Source organism: Excalfactoria chinensis, chromosome 7, assembly GCF_039878825.1.
Source record: "Excalfactoria chinensis isolate bCotChi1 chromosome 7, bCotChi1.hap2, whole genome shotgun sequence".
Classification (NCBI taxonomy): Eukaryota; Metazoa; Chordata; class Aves; order Galliformes; family Phasianidae; genus Excalfactoria; species Excalfactoria chinensis.
In genome coordinates, this window is record NC_092831.1 from 1 (window position 1) to 13815 (window position 13815).

Consider the following 13815-nt stretch of genomic DNA (forward strand, 5'->3'; position numbering starts at 1 on the left):
TAAGTATAACCCTAAATATATAAGTATAACCCTAAATATATAAGTATAACCCTAAATATATAAGTATAACCCTAAATATATAAGTATAACCCTAAATATATAAGTATAACCCTAAATATATAAGTATAACCCTAAATATATAAGTATAACCCTAAATATATAAGTATAACCCTAAATATATAAGTATAACCTAAATATATAAGTATAACCCTAAATATATAAGTATAACCCTAAATATATAAGTATAACCCTAAATATATAAGTATAACCCTAAATATATAAGTATAACCCTAAATATATAAGTATAACCCTAAATATATAAGTATAACCCTAAATATATAAGTATAACCCTAAATATATAAGTATAACCCTAAATATATAAGTATAACCCTAAATATATAAGTATAACCCTAAATATATAAGTATAACCCTAAATATATAAGTATAACCCTAAATATTAAGTATAACCCTAAATATATAAGTATAACCCTAAATATATAAGTATAACCCTAAATATATAAGTATAACCCTAAATATATAAGTATAACCCTAAATATATAAGTATAACCCTAAATATATAAGTATAACCCTAAATATATAAGTATAACCCTAAATATATAAGAGCCTTACCGACTCTGCCAACACACTGACTGCACTCACTACCTGACCAAATACACTAACAGCATTCTAAGTTCACTAACAACTTCTAATTACAACCTGAACTCAACAACAACCTGATCTACTTTGCTTACAGCCCTTCTAATTCTAGCATCCCACACACTTACCTGTCACACCTACCTTAGAGCGTGCTCCAATATTCGGTGGTGACAATGCAAGACACAGCACACAGTGCAATGTTTGTTTATTTCTTTTAATGTCTGTTCATTACAGCTCTATTTCCACAAGACGCAGCTCATACAACGTACAATCGCAGTACAGCAACAACTGCGTGTTGACAAGCACGGTGTGCATACAGATATTTAATACATGGCACAACACAGCTTACAATCACAACATCCATATATACAGTACAGTGACCGACACAGCTCAGACGCAGCATCTACATATTCAGTACACGGCACAATGGAATTCACAATCACAACATCCATATATACAGTACAGTGACCGACCCGGTTCACAGGCGCAGCATCCTCATGTTGGTACGGTGCACAGCGCAGTTTACAGGTGGGGCATCCACATATTCCATACAGTGCGTGGAGTACAGCTGTAAGCAAAGCTACACACAATTTGGTTGGTACAAAATAACAGCACAACGCTGAAACCAGTGTAACTCTCATAATGGCCGCAAGGGGGCGCAAGTCTCAGAGTGGCCGCAAATGGACACGAGTCTCAGAGTGCCGCAAATGGGCACGAGTCTCAAAGTGGCCGGGAAGCAACTAGGCTCCTCCAGGCCGTGGGCGTTGGTTCCGGGGCTGGGTCCGCCCTAACTAACAAACAAATGGGCTCGCCCAGCCCCGGAAGCAAGACCAATTTAAAGCCAATTTGGCTGATTTAATTTGGAAAGCTAAAGCCAATTTGGTTGAATTAAATTAATTTTTTATCAAAGCCAATTTGATTGAGGTTAATTGATTTCAAACCAAAAGCCAATTTGATTGAATCAAAATCACTGCACAGCGCTAAAACCAGCGCAACACTCATAATGGCCGCAAGGGGGCGCAAGTCTCAGAGTGGCCGCAAATGGGCACGAGTCTCAAAGTGGCCGGGAAGCAACTAGGCTCCTCCAGGCCGTGGGCGTTGGTTCCGGGGCTGGGTCCGCCCTAACTAACAAACAAATGGGCTCGCCCAGCCCCGGAAGCAAGACCAATTTAAAGCCAATTTGGCTGATTTAATTTGGAAAGCTAAAGCCAATTTGGTTGAATTAAATTAATTTTTTATCAAAGCCAATTTGATTGAGGTTAATTGATTTCAAACCAAAAGCCAATTTGATTGAATCAAAATCACTGCACAGCGCTAAAACCAGCGCAACACTCATAATGGGCGCAAGTCTCAGAGTGGCCGCAAATGGGCACGAGTCTCAAAGTGGCCGGGAAGCAACTAGGCTCCTCCAGGCCGTGGGCGTTGGTTCCGGGGCTGGGTCCGCCCTAACTAACAAACAAATGGGCTCGCCCAGCCCCGGAAGCAAGACCAATTTAAAGCCAATTTGGCTGATTTAATTTGGAAAGTTAAAGCCAATTTGGTTGAATTAAATTAATTTTTTATCAAAGCCAATTTGATTGAGGTTAATTGATTTCAAACCAAAAGCCAATTTGATTGAATCAAAATCACTGCACAGCGCTAAAACCAGCGCAACACTCATAATGGCCGCAAGGGGGCGCAAGTCTCAGAGTGGCCGCAAATGGGCACGAGTCTCAAAGTGGCCGGGAAGCAACTAGGCTCCTCCAGGCCGTGGGCGTTGGTTCCGGGGCTGGGTCCGCCCTAACTAACAAACAAATGGGCTCGCCCAGCCCCGGAAGCAAGACCAATTTAAAGCCAATTTGGCTGATTTAATTTGGAAAGCTAAAGCCAATTTGGTTGAATTAAATTAATTTTTTATCAAAGCCAATTTGATTGAGGTTAATTGATTTCAAACCAAAAGCCAATTTGATTGAATCAAAATCACTGCACAGCGCTAAAACCAGCGCAACACTCATAATGGCCGCAAGGGGGCGCAAGTCTCAGAGTGGCCGCAAATGGGCACGAGTCTCAAAGTGGCCGGGAAGCAACTAGGCTCCTCCAGGCCGTGGGCGTTGGTTCCGGGGCTGGGTCCGCCCTAACTAACAAACAAATGGGCTCGCCCAGCCCCGGAAGCAAGACCAATTTAAAGCCAATTTGGCTGATTTAATTTGGAAAGTTAAAGCCAATTTGGTTGAATTAAATTAATTTTTTATCAAAGCCAATTTGATTGAGGTTAATTGATTTCAAACCAAAAGCCAATTTGATTGAATCAAAATCACTGCACAGCGCTAAAACCAGCGCAACACTCATAATGGCCGCAAGGGGGCGCAAGTCTCAGAGTGGCCGCAAATGGGCACGAGTCTCAAAGTGGCCGGGAAGCAACTAGGCTCCTCCAGGCCGTGGGCGTTGGTTCCGGGGCTGGGTCCGCCCTAACTAACAAACAAATGGGCTCGCCCAGCCCCGGAAGCAAGACCAATTTAAAGCCAATTTGGCTGATATAATTTGGAAAGCTAAAGCCAATTTAGTTAAATTAATTTGATATCAAAGTTAAAGCCAATTAGGTTGAATTAAATTGATTGCAAAGCTAAAGCCAATTTGGTTGAATTAAATTGATTGCAAAGCTAAAGCCAATTTGATTGAATTAAATTGATTGCAAAGCTAAAGCCAATTGGTTTGAGATGAATGGACAACAAAGCTGAAACCAATGTGGCTCAGTCAAAATCGCTGCACAGCGCTAAAACCAGCGCAAGTCTCAGAGTGGCCGCAAATGGGCACGAGTCTCAAAGTGGCCGGGAAGCAACTAGGCTCCTCCAGGCCGTGGGCGTTGGTTCCGGGGCTGGGTCCGCCCTAACTAACAAACAAATGGGCTCGCCCAGCCCCGGAAGCAAGACCAATTTAAAGCCAATTTGGCTGATATAATTTGGAAAGCTAGAGCCAATTTAGTTAAATTAATTTGATATCAAAGTTAAAGCCAATTAGGTTGAATTAAATTGATTGCAAAGCTAAAGCCAATTTGGTTGAATTAAATTGATTGCAAAGCTAAAGCCAATTTGATTGAAGTTATTTGATTGCAAAGCTAAAGCCAATGTGGCTGAGTCAAAACCGCTGCACGGCGCTAAAACCAGCGCAAGTCTCAGAGTGGCCGCAAATGGGCACGAGTCTCAAAGTGGCCGGGAAGCAACTAGGCTCCTCCAGGCCGTGGGCGTTGGTTCCGGGGCTGGGTCCGCCCTAACTAACAAACAAATGGGCTCGCCCAGCCCCGGAAGCAAGACCAATTTAAAGCCAATTTGGCTGATATTAATTGAAAGCAAACCTTAATCCAATTTGGTTAAGGTTAAATGATAGCAAAGCTAAAGCCAATTAGTTTAAGATTGAATGACAGCAAAGCTAAAGCCAATTAGTTTAAGATTAGCTTTGGAGTCATTTAAAGCCAATTAGTTTTAGATTAAATGATTGCAAAACTAAAGCCAATTTGGTTAAAGTTAAATAACTGTAAAGCTAAAGCCAATTACTTCAAGATTAAATGATAGCAAAGCTAAAGCCAATTTGGTTAAAGTTAAATAACTGTAAAGCTAAAGCCAATTACTTTAAGATTAAATGATAGCAAAGCTAAAGCCAATTTGGTTAAAGTTAAATAACTGTAAAGCTAAAGCCAATTTGATTAAGGTTAAATGATTACAAAGCTAAAGCCAATTTGATTAAGGTTAAATAATTGCAAAGCTAAAACCGATTAGTTTTAGATTAAATGATTGCAAAGCTAAAGCCAATTTGGTTAAAGTTAAATAACTGTAAAGCTAAAGCCAATTTGATTAAGGTTAAATGATTACAAAGCTAAAGCCAATTTGATTAAGGTTAAATAATTGCAAAGCTAAAACCGATTAGTTTTAGATTAAATGATTGCAAAGCTAAAGCCAATTTGGTTAAAGTTAAATAAATGTAAAACTACAAGCAATTACTATAAGGTTAACAGATTGCAAAGCAAAAAACCAATTTACTTGTGGTTACGTGACTACTAAGCAAAACCTAATGTGGGTAAAGTGAATTGATTCCTAACGTAAACCTAATTAAATTAAAGTGACTGAATGCAAAGCTAAAGCCAATGTGGGTGAAGTGAATTGATTCCTAAGCTAATACTAATTAGGTTAAGTCAGTGTAAAGCTAAAATAGGACTGTAAATCCTACTGTGTGCAGCTGATGTAGTATCGTAATGGCTCATCGGGCCTCGAAAAACTTTATTAAACGCCAACATAGCAGCAATGGAGTGCTGCGTCACGAGGAAGCATCCGACAACCGGGGAACAGAAGGGCCCTAAGGAAGAAAATGGCAAAGTTAGATCGTGGGCTGAAGCCAATGGAACAAACTATTAGCAATACATTAAGATGTAACTTTAGTGCCACATTGCAAAGTAGATTCAGAGTTAATCTCTACATTTAAAACAAATATCTGTACAGTGACAATAACAATTAACACCACGTATCAGGCTAACAAATTAGGGTTGGGGTGAATGTATAAAGGTCACGTTTATTACCCTTATATTCACAATTAGCAAAACAAAAAGCAAAGACAAAAGAAAAGGCAAAAGCCTGACAGAAGAAAACATCAAAGGCAAACATGAGACAAAGGCGTGCACAAAACCCAAGGGGAAGCTGACGCACAGATCAGACCTGAGACGAGGCTGCAGGCAACACCGAGAGACCAAACAGAACAAAGCAAGGAAGGGTAACGTAGAGGGCAAAGCCCAAAAAAGGCTGAATAGAACTCCAAAAAGGAGCTAAAAGGATGAGAGAACGAGGCAGCAAATGCCAAAATGAAGGACAAGACCCTACAGAATGATGCAGGCAACTCCAAAATGGAGGCCTGCACCAAAGAGAACGATGCAAAAAATGCCAAAATGCAGAACAAGGCCCTACAAAATGATGCGGCGAACGCTGAAAAGGAGGGCGAAGCCCAAGAGAACGACTTAATGAATGCCAAAAGGCATGGCAAGGCCCTACAGAATGATGCAAGGAACGCCATAATGGAGGGCGAGGCCCAAAACAATGATGAAGAGAACGCTAAAATGGAGGGCGAGGCAAAGAGCACGACGCGGAAACGCCAAAATGCAGGGCAAAGCCCGAGAGAATGATGCCGCGAACGCCGAAATAGAACGCGAGAAAACAATGCAAACGATGCCAAAATGAAAGGCAAGGCACAAGAGAATGATGTGGGCAATGGCAAAATGGAGAGCGAGGACAACACTGCAAGAAACAGCTGGGAAACAGCACAGATCAAACACAAAAACAACACAGCACGACAAAAACAGACAGACCGTAAAACACCCCGAAGTGCAGAAATAAGCTCTGAAACTCTACCTTAAGTCGCAATATGGAACAGATAAAAAACAGGCAGTGTGTGCTGCCCTTACCTGCTGCGCTGATAGTTACCGGTCTGCAAAGCTGGTTCTGTGGTGTTCCGGACATGCGGGTTTCTGTTCCTCGCTGTTCTCATTGGGAGCCGCGCATCTCTCGGGGCTCTAATTAGGGAAACAATGAACGCCATTAGGGAAACAATTAATGCTATTTATATGTTTAAATTTGCACTAAGTTTAACAATTCCATTCCACGCTATGATTACAATGAAAGTAACATTCACATACAACACAAGGCATCAATTTTTATGGCTACATTTAGCTTAACAGACATCTTTAATATTGCGTTAACAATTATATTTACAGAAACGCTACAGGTTACTATAATTACCACTAGAGCCCCCATTAAAATAGGGAAACGGATAAAAATTAACTTGAATGCCATAAGCCAGGAAATCCCAGAGAGACAAAGGCAAATTCAAGCAAGAAGCAGACAAAAAAACCCCAAAAAAACAAAACAGAGCAAGCAGCCAACAGTAAGGCAAAAACAAGAGAAAAGGCAAGAGAAAGCCAAAGCAAAAGCAAGGGCAAAGAGACTGTGGTAGGTCATAGAAAAAACAAAGTCCAAAGGAAAGGCAGCGTAGGAGGCCAAGACAAGAACAAAGGGAACGCTAAAACAGAGGGCAAAGCCCTAATGAACGCTGCAGAAAACTGCAAAACAAAGGGCGAGGCCCAAAAGGGCGCTGCAGGGAACATCGAGATGGATGGCAAAGTCCAAAAGAACACTGCAGGGAACATCAAGATACATGGCAACGCCCAAGAAAATGCTGCAAGGAACATAAAGATGGATGGCAAAGTCCAAAAGAACGCTGCAGGGAACATCAAGATGGAGGGCAAGGCCCAAGACAATGCTGCAATGAACGCTGACATCGAAGGTGAGGTCCAAGAGAACAGCGCAGGGAACATCAAGATGGATGGTAAGGCCCAAAAGGGTGCTGCAAGGAACATTAACGTGGGGGGCAAGGCCCAAAAGGGCACTGAAGGGAACATTGAAATGCAAGGCATGGCCCAAGAGAACATTGCAAAGATCATCAAGATGGAGGGCAAGGCAGCAGAGGAAATTACTTGGAACTCCAATATGGAATGAAAGGCTGGAGGAAATGCTGCGGTGAGCACCAAAATGAACAACAAAGCCCATAGAATGCTGAACAGAACAGCAAAAGTGAGAGCAAAGAAAACACTGCATCAAAACCCAAAACAACAGCAAAGAGCAAAGGCAAGAAAAAAGGCAAAAGGAGAAAAGCACGCAGCCCATAAGACACCCAAAACTGCAAAAATAAGCTCTGGAACTCTACCTTAAGTCACAATATGGAACAGATAAAACACAGTCAGTGTGTGCTGCTCTTACCTGCTGGACTGAGAGTTACCGCTCAGCAAAGCTGGTACTGCGGTGTCCCGGGCAATGCAGGTTTCTGTTCCTCGCTGTTCTCATCGGGAGCCGCGCATCTCTCGGGGCTCTGCTGGCACCTGTTGGACACGACACGGCAATGAAGGCGCTGCCCACATCTGCAGGTACCACACTGTGAACATTACACTAACTGTGATGGAAGGGAGCAGTAGAATTAATGCTATTAGGGATAGAAGTAATGCTATTTCTAAGGTTAAAAGTGCAGTTACTTTACAAGTGGTATTTTGCACTAGGATTAGAATTAAGGTTACTTAAACAAAAACAAAGGGTTCTACTTACACATACTCTGCAGACAAATGCAATTATCACTAGAGCTCCCACTAAGGTGCAGCTTCAGGTCAACATTAACATGAACGCCGCCTCCCAACAAATCCCAGAGAGCCAAAGGCAAATGGAAGCAGAACGCCCACAGAAAGCCCCCAAAAAAGAAAAGCAAAGCAAGCAGCCAACAGTAACACAAGGGCAAAAACAAGAGAACAGCAAAGGGAAAGCACAAGGGAAAGTCAGGGCAAAGAGAGAGTGGTATGAAACACTAAGAACAGAGGCCAAAGGGAAGGCAGCGCAGGAGGCCAAATGGAAACACCAAAAGAACACTGCAGGAACACTAAACGGGGGGCACGGTGCAAGAGAACATTGCAGGGAACATCAAGATGGAATGCAAGGCCCAAAAGGGCACAGCAGGGAACATCTAGATAGGAGGCAAAGCCCAAAAGGGCACAGCAAGGAACAGTAAAACAGGTCAAGGCCCAAAAGGGCACTGCAAGAAGCATAAATGTGGGGACAAGGCCCAAAAGGGCACTGCAAAGAACACTAAAACAAAGCACAAGGCCCAAAAGGGCACTGCAAGAAGCATAAATGTGGGGACAAGGCCCAAAAGGGCACTGCAAGAAGCATAAATGTGGGGACAAGGCCCAAAAGGGCACTGCAAAGAACACTAAAACAGAGCACAAGGCCCAAAAGGGCACTGCAAGAAGCATAAATGTGGGGACAAGGCCCAAAAGGGCACTGCAAGAACCACTGAGATGGAGAGCATGGCCTCCAAGGCTGCAGTGAACAAAAGAATGGGATATAAGGCACTAAAGAAAGCTGAAAGGGACTCTGATATGGGAGGAAAGACCCAAGAGAATACAGGAGAGAACACCAAAACAGAAAACAAACCTAACAGAATGCTGAAAAGAACAGCAAAACTGAAAACAAAGAGAACACTGCAGGAAATACATGAGCAGTGACAGAGTGCAAAGGCAAACAGAATGCAGAAGGACGAGAGCAGACAGCCCATAGGCCACCCCAAAAGTGCAGAAAGGAGCTCTGGAACTCTACCTTAAGTCACAATATAGAACAGATAAAACACAGTCAGTGTGTGCTGCTCTTACCTGCTGGGCTGAGAGTTACCCCTCAGCAAAGCTGGTTCTGCGGGGTTCCAGGCAATGCGGATTTCTGTTCCTCGCTGTTCTCATCGGGAGCCGCGCATCTCTCGGGGCTCTGCTGGCACCTGTTGGACACAATACTGCAATGAAGGCACTGCCCAGATCTGCAGGTACCACACTTGTTCATAATGCTTCTTACCTGCAGCAATAGGGCTGGGAACACACAAGTAGAAGGCTGAGGTACTCAACCACATTTTTACCTCTGTGTTCTCTGATCGCTGCTCATTATACACAGCCCTCGCCTTTGCTTTGGGAGGGAGGGATGGAGGAAGCGACACCAGCCCTGATGGTTCCCTCCTTGTCCCGCGCTGTGAGTGACATCCACCTTTAGATGTCCTAAGGACCTGAAAACCAGGACTCTGTGGATCCTGATGAGACGCATCACAGAGTGAGGAGGTAATTCAGTGCTGCAGTCACCGAGCTGCTCTCAGTGCTGTGTGAGAAGTGGTGGCAGTCAGGTGCGGTCCTGGTGAGCAGAAACACGGCCAACATCGCACTCCTGTTTAGGAAGCGTAGAAGGGATGATGATGGGAACTGCTGACCCGCCAGTCTCGCTGCTGTGCTGGGAACGACCACCGAGCAGATCCTCCTAGAAGAGAGCCAGGGCACGTGGAAGCTGGATGTGATGTGGGAGAACCGGCGTGGCTTCACCGAGGGCAAATCCTGCTTGACCGACCTGGTGGCCTTCTGTGACGGTGTCGGTGCAGGGATGGAAGGGGAAGAAAGAGCTGCTGATATCATCCAGCTGGAACTCAGCAAGGCCTCTGACGTGCGAGCCCACAACATCCTCGGCTCCAAATGAGGAAGACACCAACTGGATGGGTGGACTTAGGATGCATGACCAACTCGCTGTACAACCAAGTCCAGACAATGGCGGCCAAAAGCTCCACGTCCAGATGGAGATGATGAAGTTGGTGATGATGGAGATGATGACGATGATGACAACTGCAGCGACAAGCGGTGTGCCACAGCAATCACAGCTGTAGGAGATACTCTGCAATACATAATCATAGAATCATATGATGGCCTGCGCTGAGAAGGATCATTAACTATCATCTCCTTCCAACCCCCCTGCTATGGCTAAAATAACCAAGCACCACAGCAGGCTACACGCAGCCTAAACAGCTCCAAGGATGGGACAGACCAACTTGTGCCCCCTGTTCCACCCCGCTTCCTTCACCCCCAAAGCCCTGAAATAAAGAAAGGATGGGAAATGGCTCACCCAGCTCTCCAAAGGAAGCGGATTCCAGACACAAATGCTGCTCCTTCTTCCCATCCTTAAACGCAGCCAAGAACCACAAAAAGTGGAAATCTAAAACCCAGTAATAAAGAAGGAATTTCTTACCGCACTGCAAAGCCCAACACTCACTGTGCAGCCCAAAGGAAAGGCTCTCCAAGCAGAGACAAGGCCCATACGGCATCCAGCAAGAAAGAGCAAACACTCATTGGAATGCTCTCTTGGAGGCACCGCAAGGAGCTGATGCTGCCCCCTGCCCTGCACAGCCCTTAAATGTGGCTCAAGGAGAGGGGTGGAGCCAGGCTGGGCCCAATCAGCTTCCAGCCCTGAACTGCTCCCACCTGTGCTCACTGGCTGCCCACGCCCCCCAGCAGGTAAACAATCAGGCTGTTACGTAACAGATGCAATCAATACTAAAGACATATACTATAGTATAGACAATACTATAGACAATACTAGACAATACTATAGACAATACTAAAGTCATAACCAGCCAACAATCACATCTACCTGTAAAGAAAGGGGGGTGCATCAGTAGATGAGAAATGACGGCACGTGGATTCCGTCAGGGGGGTGACATGCGGGTGATGCAGGGGGTGATGCGGGGGGCGATGCCGGGGGGGACGTTGGGGTGCTGCAATAGAAATGCTGAGTCATGCAGGAAGCCATGATTGGGGGCAGACATGGCAGCAGAGCACAGCTGCAGGCAATGCAACTGATTGGCTGCAGGGCGGACCCTGGCTCCGCCCCCTCTCAATCCTCATATAAGGGCTGCCAGTGGAAGGGAGAATGTTTTTGTTGCAGCTCCTTCTGCCGGAAGCTCTGCCCACATTGAGGAGCTCCTCTTCTCTGTTCTGCCTTCGTAGCTGCTGTGTGTGACCGTTACCTGCCGTGCTGTGCTCCTGGACTGCGCTTCTCTGCCAGTGCTGCTGCATTGCCTGTTCTATTACTGCACTACAGCAGGTAAGGCCTTGCTCTGAGACTGCACTGATGGTGTGGGGTGAGAATGTGGGGCAGAGACAATGTGAGAGTTGATGGGAGTGAGTGACACTGTGGGGCAATGAGGGAGAGTGAGACGGTGGAGTGATGTTGACTTAGTGTTGGAAGGCCAGCAAGGACTGAAGGGGGAACTTTGCTGGACTGACCCGTAGGACTGATGTTCCTGAAGTGACCCGTAAGGCTGATAGGGCCGCCATAGGGCCATAATGCTGTGCTGATGCTGTAGATAAATAGCAGGCATGGGAAGTTGGAGCTGTCACTGGGACGAGACACTGAGCTGATGTTTGGCACTGAAGCTGTGTGTAGATCTGGAGGCATCGTTGGTGTTACACAGCAAGGAGCCGTGCTGGATTGACGCTGTAAGGGACGCTGTGTGGCAATGCTGAGAGCTCATGGAGGGGGAATCGGGTACATAGTTAGTAGAGAATTAGAACAAGGGAATGATTACGGTCAGAGGCAGAGAATGATGACAATGAGAGGCAGCAAAATAGAAGAGAAATGAGGCAGAGAATTGCTAGAATGAGTGAGGGAGAAGAACTGTACCTGGTGGCAAGGAATGGTTGGACAAGGAGAGGAAAGAACGGTAACACAACGAGAAGCAACCAGGGATGCCAGAATAAGAGGCAGACAGTCATTACAACAAGAGGCAGCTAATTAGTACACAATGAGAGGCAGAGAGCTACGACATTTGTGGGCAGAGCGCTGATAGAAAATGCTGGGCAGTGAGGGGTGCCCAGGGATGGACAGACAGAATGGTTGGACACTGAGTGGAATGAACGGGGAGAGAATGAGACAGAACGACTGGACAATGAGTGGCACTGAATGGGGAGAGAATGAGACACGGAAAATGGTTGGACAGTGAGGGGCAGGGAATGGGTACAGACTGAAACACAAAGAACGATTGGACAAGGAGCAGCAGGGAACTGTGACAGAGTGACACGCAGAAAATGATTGGACAGTGAATGGCAATGAATGCGGAAAGAACGTTCATAAACCCCATAGGATCCCCTAAGACCCTATAGGATCCCCTAAGACCCCATAGGGCCCCATTAAACCCCATAGAGAGCCCAGAGAAGCCCCAAATGATATCATAAGACCCCATATGCCCACATTAGACCCCATAGATACCCCACATAGACCCATAAGACTCCATAAGCCTCATTGAACCTTATAGAGACCATATAGGACATTGACAGCAGCAATCTGAATCTCCCTTTGCTTTGCAGCCCTATTAACAGCAATGAGAGCAACAACCTGGTGGACACAACGCAGATCTGCAATGGAGGAGCAACAGCAGCAATAAAGAACTGAATGGAACCACGGGGGAACAGAAACGAACTTGGGGGGCAGAATATGATGGCTGGACATGGGGGCAGAATGTGATAGCGGCACTTATGGGGCACAACATATAGGCTGGACTTGGGGGGGCGCGATGATTAGGCTGTACTTGGGGGCTCGATGCATAGGCTGTACTTGGGGGGCACGATGCATAGGCTGTACTTGGGGGGCAGAAGAGAATGGCAGCACTTAGGGGTCTCAACGCATAGGCTGTACTTGGGGGGCAAAAGAGGATGGTGGCACTTGGGGGGTGCAACGCTTAGGCTGTACTTGGAGGGAAGAAGAAGATGGCAGCAATTAGGGGTCTCGACGCATAGGCTGTACTTGGGGGGAAGAAGAGGATGGCAGCAATTAGGGGTCTCAACGCATAGGCTGTACTTGGGGGGAAGAAGAGATGGTTGTACTTGGGGGGCGCGACGCATAGGCTGTACTTGGGGGTTCGATGCATAGGCTGTACTTGGGGGCTTTGATGCATAGGCTGTACTTGGGGGGTGTGATGCATAGGCTGTACTTGGGGGGTGCAATGCATAGGCTGTACTTGGGGGGCAGAAGAGAATGGCAGCACTTAGTGGTCTCAATGCATAGGCTGTACTTGGGGGGTGCGATACATAGGCTGTACTTGGGGGGCTCGATGCATAGGCTGTACTTGGGGGGCAGAAGAGGATGGCAGCAATTACAGGGCGCGATGCTTAGGCTGTACTTGGGGGGCGCAATGCATAGGCTGTACTTGGGGGGCAGAAGAGACTGGCAGCACTTAGGGGTCTAAACACATAGGCTGTACTTGGGGGGCAAAAGAAGATGGTGGCACTTGGGGGGCGCGACGCTTAGGCTGTATTTGGGGGGAAGAAGAGGATGGCAGCAATTAGGGGTCTCAACACATAGGCTGTACTTGGGAGACAGAAGAGGATGGCAGCACTTATGGGGTTTCAACGCATAGGCTGTACTTGGGGGACAGAAGAGGATGGCAGCAATTAGGGGTTTCAACACTTAGGCTGTACTTGGGGGGAAGAAGAGGATGGCAGCAATTAGGGGGCGCAACGTATAGGCTGTACTTGGGGGGCTCGATGCATAGGCTGTACTAGGGGGGCACAATGCATAGGCTGTACTTGGGGGGCGTGATGCATAGGCTGTACTTGGGGGGCAGAAGAGGATGGCAGCACTTAGGGGTCTCAACGCATAGGCTGTACTTGGGGTCCAGAAGAGGATGGCTGGACTTGGGCAGCAGAAGAGGAAGGCGGCAGTTAGGGGGTGCAATCCTTAGGCTGTACTTGGGGGGCACAATGCATAGGCTGTAGTTGGGGGGCAGAAGGCAATGGCTGCCATT

At 46.2% G+C, this 13815-nt stretch overlaps 1 long non-coding RNA gene across 1 annotated transcript; it reads right to left on the minus strand.

Annotated features, from left to right (window-relative positions):
- Positions 1-6132: 6132 nt before the first annotated feature.
- On the minus strand, positions 6133-9763 carry LOC140255043 (uncharacterized). The gene is made up of 3 exons (XR_011904369.1): positions 8864-9763; positions 7431-7549; positions 6133-6187 (listed from the first exon to the last, which is right to left on the minus strand). It is a non-coding gene; the product is annotated as an uncharacterized lncRNA (long non-coding RNA).
- Positions 9764-13815: the final 4052 nt, after the last annotated feature.